Raw genomic sequence first — 12,330 nt, 5'->3', positions numbered from 1 at the left:
AAGCATATGATCTATTGAATATAAGTGAAAGGAATCATATACAATTCACACATATAAGCATCATGAAACAATACAAACATATGGGAAAAAGGTTCAAACACTTTATTAGATAGAAGAAGGAATTACAACCATTGGTGTCTGATTCAAAGCCATTCCTCAAGCTTGGATCCCATCCACATCACATCAAAAGCATGACAAACTTGTAGCATTATAATACTTGCTTCAAAGCCAAATCTCATAGCAGCATTATCTCCTTACAATTCAACATAATCCAGCCCCTGATCACTTAGATGAGTGGTAAATTTATACGAAGATGAAGGAGGTTTTTTCATAAATGGTGGCATTGAATGGCCTTACATACTTAGAATTATTTCCATGGAGGAAGGGATGAGAGGATAGGATGCACCTTAACTCATTCCTCATCCATTTTTGAGCTCATTGGAGTTGATAAGTGAGGGAACATTCTAGATGACTCCAAAAGATAAGAATATTCCTCAAAACCTATGTGAATTCCACTCATTCTTGCCTAGAGCAGGTGAAAGGAAGCCTAAGTGCTCTACAGAGCACCCTGGCAGTGGAATCAACTGCTCTGCAGTGCAACTTCATAAGGGCTTACCTGCGCTGGTCCCTCTAGAGGCTATTTCTGGATGTATTCAAGTCATGAAACTGTCTGGGAAGGAGGCATTCAAAGGGGTGACTTGTTTAGTGCATGTAGCAACTAAAATTAGGGTTTGATGAGCCCTAAAACATTGATTTGGATGTTGGGATTTGATGTTCCCAAATGGATCTGTAACAACTACCCCCTAAAGCATGAATTCAGAAAAATTTCAATGCCGAATGAAATGCTTTACGATGTGATGAGGAGGTATCGAAGTGGAAGGTGACCTGCATCAATTACAATACATGTATCATGATATTTGATTTTACATGAATTTTTGAGGGAAGGCATACCCATGCTCAACTTATAAGCCTTCATTACATGTATATAAACAGTCTTCTACAAAGATAGACCCATGATCGAAATGACCATCAATGTAAAGCCATTGTACATATGATTTAGTACTCTTGAAATCGCAGCCTGAATGGATGAAACTAGATCTGGGGTCTTCTATCTTGTTCAATCGTTCACTCAGGTACGAGTCTAACCATGTGAATATGTGATCTGAATTCAAACATGGGAAGACACCATCTGATTACCAGCCAATGATGTAAGTTGTTAACAGTTGCGAGAGAAATCACTAATAATGATAATGATCCTCAAGGTGATGCAGTACATTCTGCATGGTGTGAATTGATAATTTAATGTCTAACACCATACAAAGTCTTTTGGTTGAATGCCATTGATGTATGCCTATCGTCGGAAGTGAGAAACCTGCCATTAATTTATGCAAGCCTCAAGGTACTTGAAGGGTGTTTCTACGTCAACTTCTTGGATAATGTGCTGATGTCGACAAGAAGTGACTCATCGTAGGAGGGCCTTGATGTATCCCACATCAATGAAACGAAACGAATGTAGTTATTTTAGAGATGGAATTTGACTGACGCCATAAGGTTCAAGAATGGCGGTCATGAAAATGAAGGTTTATGGTATTGCAAAGGATGAATTTTGATTGAATGACTTCTCTTGAACATGTCGGCAACATTGAAATGAATTGGTAGCATTGACCCAAAACAAAGTGATGGATGGTATGATAGAACAACGGTGTGATAACCATCAAGCTAATAACCCAACCCAGATAGTCACGGTGATGGACTGAAAGTGTCATGTTCAAGAGCAACCTGCTACCATAAAGTGGTTTTCCCCTTTTTCCCATTTTCCCCAGTCATTGCTGACTAGTACCTCTTTATTTTTATCGACCTTGAGGAGGATAACATATGCTTGTATAATTTCACCAGAGGATAACATATGCTTGTTTTATAATTTCACTCTTCAGGTGAATCCATCACTATTTGATGTTTTAATGAGTCTAGCAAAGGTGAAACTCAGTCTTGTCTAGATGGACAAGTTTGTCGCTATTTGATGTTTTAACAAGTTTAATGACAAAGATAACTCGGTCCTTTTCATGTTTATAGAGTTTGAAAAGGGATAAAAAGAGAACTCCACAAGTTCTTTTTCGTAAATTAATTTCTCAAGCCTGAAAAAAGCATAAAATAATACAAGAGAGATATCGTTTCCAATCCATTAACGAGCTAGAAAGGACAAGCGCTCGATAATCTTTTCATGTTTAGAGAGTCTAAAAATATCTTAAAGAGGACTCCAAGGGGGTTCCTTTTTCATTTTTAACAGAGCTTGAAAAAGAGATAAAAGTGTTCTCTGTGGTTAAAAGTACAATTCACAATCGAGTACGTTGAATTCTGTAAGTCAGTTGCAAAACTTGCTCAAAAAACCACCAAATGGATTAAAAATATCTGTTTCATAGGAAAAAGTAGGTAAATACTAATGTTTACTCAATTAATGAACATGAAATAAACATAAAACAAGTTTTTACCATGACATTTTTACCATTTGGAACTTACCATTCAGTTTTTTTCTCTGAGCTTAATTTTTACCTCAATCTTCACTAGCTGATTGCGAGAGATTCTGCGGACCATTTCTCGAGTCGTCTGAACCAGGTAGGAACTAAACCTCTCTAATTTCTTTTTAATTCATTCTTTTGTCATTTCATGCAAGTTTTAGGGTTTTTTGGGGCCCTTGGGGTTTCATTTTTTTGCCTGGGATCAACACAGGCTTTCACATCGAAAACTGCACTAAAGAGCACCCAGATAGAGGGTTGCATGCTCTACAGTGAACTATCTTTGTGCATGAGCTGCACTAGGTGAGTTTCACAATTTTGTTTTAGTTGTTTACTCCAAAATTTGTCCTGTTTTTTGCATGGAAAGGATCCTAATTAAGATTATGATTGTGTTTCAGGATTTCATCGGATCAGAATGTCGATTACATGGTGAGAAAGAGAGCATGAAGAACAAGATATGGTTGCCCTAAACAATCCGAGTACAATTGAGGCCCTCAAAAACTGTGTGTTACTCAGATACTTTAAGTTGTTCGGAATGAGGAAACAAATAGAATTGCTATAGTTCCTTGTTTGTGCATGGGATCTGACAAATCAAACTTTTCACATTAGGGAAAAGATGGTCCCTATTACCATTGATGATATTTACTTTCTTACCAGACTGCAAGGGCAACGTGCCCCCATCTCACGTTCTAGATTTGCCCATGGAGGTGAATCGGTGAGAGATTATATTAGATAGTTTTGTTAGCCAGGTACACAGCCTAGCAAAGATGGGAAAATAAACATCAGGCATGTAGGTGATTTGCCTTTGAAAACAATCCTCTTAACAATCGCAAAATTGGCTGGTAATGTGACACTACATCTGGCTAACATATCTTATATGCAGTATGCACTGGAGTGTCTAGAGCCAAAAATTTTCAACTGGTGCGAGGTTGTGCTTTCTTCATTGAAAGAACAACTGACTAAGGTAAAAAGTGGTAAGACGAAGAATTTCTGCTATGGTTCAATCTTAATCGCTTTTACGTAAGAGAGAATCCCATTGATGCAACCACAACATGTATCACTAGGTGTAGCTGGTCCTAGAGATCCACGTATGAAGAGGTGGGTTGAATTGATGGCTCGACATGTGGGTCAGTCAACAATCATTTTTTCCACTGCATTCTTTAGTTGGCTTGAGCAACAACATCTCATCATCAAGGAGCATCCATACTCAAGGATGGATTTCCGTGGAGATCCAGATTTGATTCTATCAGTTGGAGCACAATGGGGTGCTATGGGTAAGTTGTTTGACCAAAGTGTTTTTTTATTTTTCAAGTTTTTACATGTTTTTTTTTGTTTTTCAAATGTTTCCAAGACTAAACTAAAATTAATCTTATGCATGCAGATGTGGGTACTATTCGACCTGTGGGACACCAATAGGTTTCAGGTGGGCCAACACAAAGAAACATTGGGAGAGTAGTTCTCCAAGGCTTGGATTTGGTCGAGACCTTAGCAAAGCTGCAGGATCACATAGAGGGATTAACCCTTGGTATTCCAAATGTCCAGATCTAGGAGTTACCTATGAGGCTGCAGTGCCACACTATTAGTGTTCCTAGCCGCTGGGCGAGGCTTTTGCGCATGATAGCATAGGTTGTGACCTGTTACCATGAGCACCACTAGATCTACTTAGGATGTTTTGCATGCATTATGAGTTTTTTGAGTCAGATGACCAAACGTGTCTTGGACACAAATTTTGTAGAAAATTTTAAAATACCTATCTATTTTATTCTTAGAGTTTTCTATGGTTATATGAAATCCTATTCAACTGATGATGTGAATTGAAAATATTACTTTTACATGTGTCGCAAATGTCTATTTAACACATAATTCGATAGAGAATCAGTTAATGTGTTAAGATTTCTGGAAATATGTTTATATTTAATGTGTTCAAAATGTCTTTCCAAAATACGAACTCTAAGGAACATATGAAAAATTGTTGGATTTCGAACAGTATAAATGTTTGTTAGTTGTAGTACAACAAGTTGTGAGTCCAGCCTAATGATGATTCAGCGAATGCCAAGTGAAATGGCATCAGAGAGTAGTTCAATCAACGTGCTATACTCAGTGATGTTGTTCGTTGATCAACCAATACAAATCCCTTGGAAACTCACTAACTCGCCACTTGGAGCAAAAATAGCCCATGCTGCAGAAGACAAGTTCTGCGTACTACGACTAGCACCATTAGCGTAACCAACAAAAGGTTCCAAAGACTCTGACATCTGCGACAAATGCAAAGTGGATTACTAACAAGATAAAAATATCTAAAATATACACACACACACACACATGCAATGAAAGCATATATACAGTGAGTTTTACTACACCTAATCAAGCATAGTAACGTTTGAGGTACATCCCGTTTCAAGGCTGTGACAATGGAATCCCATCATAATCTACTAACTCGTAGGCATCTTTTGCCAGAACACGCTTGACAACATAAGGACCCATCCACATTGGTTTGAATTTCCCTGCTCCAAGTTTATTAGCTTCCCGATCGTAAAGCAAGACTAGGTCTCCTTCCGAGAAGATACGAGGCTTGACATTTCTATCATATTGCACCTTAATATGTTTCTTATGCACTTCGTTAGCCAATGCGGCATCACGACGGGTTTCATCCAGATGGATTAATTCCAAGAAATGCACTTCTTCTTCAAAAGTGTCAGATAACAGGTCAATCGCGAGTTTGAGCGATGAAATTTCGCATTGTATCAGTAAGATTTCTTCCAAACCATACACCAACTGAAAGGGTGTGAATCCAGTTGCAATTCTCACTGAGGTTCGATATGCCCACAAGGCAAAGTATAGGATTAAGTGTCAGTTTCACTTATGAACCCCTATCATTCTCTGCAACATTCGCTTCAAGACTTTGTTGATAGCTTCAACTTGTCCATTCACTTGCGGGTAATAAGGGGTAGAACAATCATGTGACAGTCCTAACTTAGCAGTCAACTCAGCCATCATGTGATTGCAAAAATGCGACCCATGATCTGTAACTATGGCTTTTGGTACACCAAACTGGGCAACCACATAGTTAAAAAATAAAAGAGCAGTCATTCCGCCATTGTTGTTCAATGTTGGCATCGCCTCGCCCCATTTGGTAAAATAGTCAATGGTGACTATAATATACCCATGCCTCCTGGCCAAGGTGGGGTTACATGTCATAAAACCAATGCCCCATTTGGCGAATGGGCCAACAATAACTACTGGATGCAATGGTTTAGGTGGTAATATGGTTTTTCAGTCATATATCTAGCATAATACAATCTTTAAATATAGTTGGCCAGAAGTAACTAGCACAAAGAATTCTCTGTGTGTTTGCATATCCAGATAAGTGTCTACCACAGGCACCTGAATGGCAATCATTCAATGCTTTCTTGGCTTCCTCATGCATGAGGCACCTCAGTAAAACCATATCAATACCACGATGCTAAAGAGTGTCACCAATGATCAGATAATATTTGGCTTGGTAACGAATACATCGTTGTTGCGAGCGAGAGGTATCAGGCTGGAAAGTTTGGGTCTAGAGATAGATCAATATATCTCCATACCACGTGTCAGATGATGATATTAGAAACAGAGACTCATCCAAAATTGATGGTTCAAATTTTGAATCAATGGAGGTTGATGGAAGGTCACAAAGTAACTCAGCGAAAACTAGAGATTTCTTTGAGTTGGACTTGATGAATTCGAAATCAAATTCCTGTAAAATAACTATCCATTTTGAGTATTCCCCCCTAGCAATTGACATGACAAAATGTATGTCATAGGGTTGTAATCTGAAATGACAGTTGTTTTCCATAACATGATGTAATGGCGAAATCTTTGAACAGCTTGTACAGTTCCCAAAGCTAGTTTTTCAACATAAGAGTACTTACCTTCTGTATCATTGAGATTACAACTCAAGTAATAAATCAGATGTTCAATCCCATTTTCTTCCTGAGCTAAAACCATGCTAATGGTTGTATCTAAAGTGGTGAGATATAGGTAATAGTCATTTTGGTAATTTGGAGAATACATTAATGAAGCTCTAATCAAGGTATCTTTAAGAGCATCAAAGGAAGCTTGCGCAACCTAATCCCAATGAAAGGGTGTCTGCTTTTTCAAAAGACGTGTAAAACCTTTAGCCATTTTAGCGTAATTAGGAATGAATCTCCTCAGAAAGTTTGCTTTCCCTTGGAGTCTTTGTAACTGTAAAAGATTTGAAGGTGGAGGCAAATCTAGAATTGCCTGAACCTTTAACAGATCGAGTCAAATCCCCTCTCTAGACACTACAAATCTAAGCAATCAACCAAAACCAACACAAAACACACATTTGTGCAGATTGAGTCATATCTTGTAGTGTCGACACCATAAAAATATTGCTCTCAAATGTTGCAGGTGATCAATCCACTTTCGTGAATGAGAAGTTAAATCGTCAAGGTAAGGTTGAACAATGTGCTTGATGTCATGGAAGGTATAATTCATTTCCCTCTTAAATGTGGCCCCGACATTTTTCAAACCAAATGGGAGTTTCCTATAGGCGAATGTGACCCATGGACAAATAAATGTTATTTTCGATTGGTACTGTGGCTGGATATTGATTTGGTTGTAGCTGGAAAATCCATCCATAAATGAGAATATTTCACATCTGGCACATTCGTCAATAATCTGGTCGATAAAAGGAGTACGATAATTGTCCTTTCAACATGCTTGATTTACATCCCTATAATCGATGCACACTCGAATTGTCACTTGTTTCTTCAAGATAGGAACAAGGTTGGAAACCCGGTCAGTAAGAGATACAGGGTAAATGAAACCAGCCCGCAAAAGTTTTTCAACTTCTGCTTTAATTGTAGAAGCTTTATTTGGATGAACAGGTTGAAGCCACTGTTGAACTGGCTTAACATCAGGGTACATTTTGATTTCGTGTTCAACAATACTAGAGTCAATGCCTGACATCTCCTCGTAAGACCATGCAAAAATATCTCTAAATTCACAAAAGAGAGTACAGTAATTATCGAGGTCTGATGGAGAACAATATTTGCCGACATGAATGTTCTCTACAACATTAGGCTTGGTCGAAATATTAGTAGAAATTGTTTCTTCAATATTTTACAGGTTTCGCTCAGATTCTACTGTGTCTGTGAAAACTGAATTCGAAAGGAAATCAACAACTGAAGGGTGGTTTAGTTCATTTGAATAATCTTTGATGTCATCTGGAAGATGGGAACGATGATGATAATCTTCCCATGGTTCTTCTCCTATCATCATTGATTGGATGATTCCTTCATCTGTAGAATGTATACATGAAAAAGGATCTGAGGAAGTACCATATTCTAATGAACGGTCTACCCATACAATTGTTGAATGCAGATTTTGGTTTGCCGCACAAGCCTGAAAAATTGATTTCTATGCTAATTCAATGGGGCTTAGCAACATCACCTCAATATTACTATCAACTTCAACCTTGTTGGTAATCCTCCTTAAATCAGATGAGGTGGAGGAAATCATGTTGTAAGTCTCTACTCTTGCCACTTTCACCAAATCAGATGGTGACGGTAGCGTAAAAGTACCCATTAGGGAAGGATATTTAAAGAGACCTACTCAACCACTTTCAAGTGACAGCAGGGGTCTGTGTACCAACAGAATGCTTCCCGTAGCTTGTGAACTATTGGCAAAGAAGGCTAGCTGATCGATGACTGTGATTCCACCCTTAAAAGGGAATGCAATAGTACGAAAGTACGTGGAAATCACAGCTACCATAGCATATACCCATGGCCTTCCCAGTAAAATGTTGTAATCGAGGGGTCCGTCAACTACCTCAACTTCAACAGTAACTATTTTTCCCCCTAGTTCGATTTCCAGGTTACTCAAAATCCCACAAGGAGTATATGTTCTTCCGTCAAAAGCTTTTAACGTGGTTGGTGATCGTGACAACGGTGGTGAACCAAGTGTTTTCCAGCATCTCATTGACATAATGCAAGTAGATTCCCCCTCATCAATAATAGTTTTGTGAACATTCTTATTGAGAGCTTTTACTTGAGTTAGGAAAGCTAACTGCGTCGATAACTATGCTGTATATTCCACATGGTTAAAAACCACAAGATTAGAATCCATAGTATCTATTCCGCCAATTGCTGACAGTAAAACCTTCTTCTGGGAGGGATAATTTTGTAACACCTCAAGTGTCAACATAGCAGAAGGTGATTGAGCAAGATCTTCCACTATGTTATAGTTCTGAGCTGCTTGAGCCCGAGGGTTAAATGTTGATTTGTGCACAACTCCCTTTGGTGGTTTTATTGTCAATTCTAGTACAATAGGTGGAATATTTTCAGATGAAGTCAAAGTCAAAGGATTAGGTTGATTAGTGGCTTGATTATTTGACGATGACAGTGGATTTCCATAAACTTTGTTTCTCATTGACACCAAAGTTTCATTTTGTGGTTTTATAATGGATAACGTAAGTACCTGGGATGTGGAAGCATGGTCTGTTGCAACCAATTGTGTCTCCGGGTTTGGAAACGGATTAGTCAACACTGTAGATGTGTTTGAAGTCTTTAAAAGTTTAGAGACCTATGAGTGGTGTGGAAAATCTCTTGTAAAATGATCGTCATTATAGATTAGACATGGATAATGAGTTTTCTTTGCCGAAGTAGAGGAATCAGATGATTTCTCTTTAGGGGAATTATCTTGTTTCTTTTTCTTTTTCCCCTTTTTCTTGCCTCCTGGTTGCTTTTGATTTTTGCCTTTGTAAGATGACACGACATTAATTTCAGAAGCAAGAGTGTTTTCTGATGGATTGATAGTTTGATTGGTGATGGCAAGAGTTTGACTAGATGGTCTTCCTACCATTTGCGTGCTCGAAGAACTAATCACACCATCACCGGCATGAGAGTCCTTACTCGATTGTGGAGGAGGAATAGTGAAATATGGTCGGGGTGCATTGGGAATTTTATTGTAGAGTGTGCTGGATTGTGTGTAAATCAAAATCCAAGTATTGGGAATGAGCAATTACTTGCTCTTCTGTGACAACTCCACCCTTTTCCACATCCTTGGTGATTGATGGCAACAAGGATTTTATGAACCACTCAGCTAAAAGCTTACCAGGAACATATGTCTTAACCATTCAACGACGATGCCGCCACTCATGAATATGATATGATATATGGGTAGAAGTAGTCTACTTAAAGTTGGTTAGGAGTTCTGTTCCAGTCTCGTATCTGATAGGTAACTGGAAGTGGGTTAGAAATGTAGTGGCTAAAGTCGTAAAGTTGTCAAAAGAAGCTCTTGGTAACTCGATGTACCATTTAGTAGCTGGACCAGTAGGTGGTCTTTGGAAAAGATAGAGTATAATCAAATCATCATTTAAGGAGTTTGATGAACACCACAAATGAAAGGTCGTGACATGATTTGATGGGTCTTCTCCAGGATTTCCGTTAAATTTCAAAATGTCAGATGGTAACTTATGCGAAGTTATCGGCCACCAAGGTGGATATAAGATTGGATCATTAGTGAGCCGATTTAAATCTGGTAATTCTAAAGTTGCTACAAATGACAACTTTCAATTCAAGTCAGGTTGAGCATACCCAGGATATGATGGAATTTCCTGAGTAATAGGTCTTTGCATACCAACATAGGGCATCTGCATTTGGTAACCTTAGTAAGGTTGTTGTTGAAAAAACCCAGCATAAGGTGGTTGTTGATAACCAAATTGAATTTGTGGTTGTCCATAACCTGCAAAGCCTTGCTGACCAAGACCTTCGTAAGCTTGATATTGACCAAACCCAAGTTGATCCTGTTGGGCAAGTCCAAATTTGGGTTGGAATTCCTGGAATTAGGGTTGTTGAAATTGAGGCTTCCATGGTTGTTGAATCAACTGTTGTTGTTGTTGGTACAACTGTTGTTGATTTAACAGTTGTTGTTTCCCAACAATGAAAGGTTGGCCAGGTTGTGAATAAACTATACCAGTGTAAGCTTGGGTTAGTACAGATAAACCTGAGGTTGTTGTTGAACCCTAGAAACAAGTGGTTGTTGTACAACAACTTGAGAAACTTGAACTTCTTGACCTGAAAGTTGTGGTTGCGAGGTAGAAGGACCAGTTTGTACTGGTTGAGATACAATAGTTTGAACTTGTGACTGTGGTACAGTAGTAACAATAGGTGTAGTAGGAATAACTGACACAGTTTGCATTGGTTGTGTTGGATACACAAACCTTGGTTGAACTGGCATTTTTGGTTGCCATTGACAAACTCTAATTCCAGGTTGACTTGAATACTACGGGATATTACCATATGATGGTCCTCCAGAATAAGGAGGATACATCGAATAAGCATATTGCTCTCCATATGGTGGCAATCTAGTATTTAATGGATACATAGGTCTTTATTGACTAGATTGCCTAGCTTGATATTGATATGCAAGATCAAACTATTGAGTTCTTGTTAGAGAAGAACCAGGTAGAATTATGGTTGAGGACATGGGTGATGACCATGGTGCAGAAGCAACCCCTGAGTGGGTTCTAGATAAATATTAACCAACTAGGATGGACAATTCACCATATACGTGTGACTCAGGTGTGGTAGAAAACATCGAAGTGGTTGCAACAGAAGATTCTACCACAGCTGCATCAAATGATACAGTCTAGGATGTTGACGGTTGTTCAACCATAGTTAACTGACCCAAAAGTTGTCCTAAAGAATCAACAGGTACTTGAAAATAAGTAGGATCAAATGGAGCGGTAAAATGAGGAGTATGAGGGTAAAGATAAAGCCCAGCTCCAAAGTGGAATGGAGTTCCAGGCATAGAATCTTCTTCCAATTCTTACTCTATAGAAATTAAACCTGGTGGAAGAACTTCACCGTCTGGTCCGTAAAATATTTCTAGTGTTGATAAAGTTGAAGTTTTAGTAGTTACTTATGTCTAAGGGGTAACCGGTTGATCATCTTTCAGTAAAGTAACAACTTCTGAATGTTCAAATCTGAAGTCCAAATGTTTTGGTAAATGAACAACAGTTTCAGAAAGAGGTTCCTAAATAACTCCAGGTTCAGATGTAACTTCTGTTTCAACTTGGATAAGTTCTGGATTAACTTCTAGTTGAACTGATTCAGGTTCAGAAGTAATTTCTTGTTGAGAAACTTCAAGTTGAGGATCAACTTGTTGTTGAACAACCTCGGTCACTATTTCACTAAGATCAGTGCTAATGTCCTCAGGTAATTATGAAACTTCTCCTTTAGAAATGGATGTACCAAAAATGGTTGGAGTAACTGGAGTCTCAATACTTACTGAAATAGATGATTCAGGTAATTCAGATGAAGAACTAGGAGTTCTTGATGTACTAGACTCAGTTAAGCGAGACCGCTTTGACCGAATAGGTGTAACTTTGGGCGGCAAAGGAAGTTTTCTCATTGTTGTCCGTGAATGACAAGGTGAGGGTTGATGTTCCTCCATGATTGTTGATTACTTTTATTATCAAAAAAGAAATAAGCAAAAAGGGGTATACTAGGTAAAAGGTTTACCAAGCAACTGTGAACTGTAGAATACCTCCTGGAAAACCAAGAAGTACGAGCAGGAAATCTCCCCGAATGTTATGTTCAGTGTACAAGGCAATCGACTCAGTTACTTAAGGATGGATGGCAACCTAGATTTGTCCTCCCATATATACTCGAAGGTATGTGGAGGCCCAGCTTGTATAGGCGATGTCTAATGCAAAACCGCACAGTGAGAAAATTCCCATATACTTTACATACTGTAACACCGCCCTATATACTTGAAGGTACTTTGACGAACTACGATATACTCACAT

Source organism: Pinus tabuliformis, chromosome 9 (genome assembly GCF_031772625.1).
Source record: "Pinus tabuliformis cultivar Carrire ecotype Pingquan chromosome 9, CPIR1, whole genome shotgun sequence".
NCBI classification, from domain to species: domain Eukaryota; kingdom Viridiplantae; phylum Streptophyta; class Pinopsida; order Pinales; family Pinaceae; genus Pinus; species Pinus tabuliformis.
The sequence above is the reverse complement of the archived record's forward strand: the minus strand, read 5'-3'. Positions refer to the sequence as shown.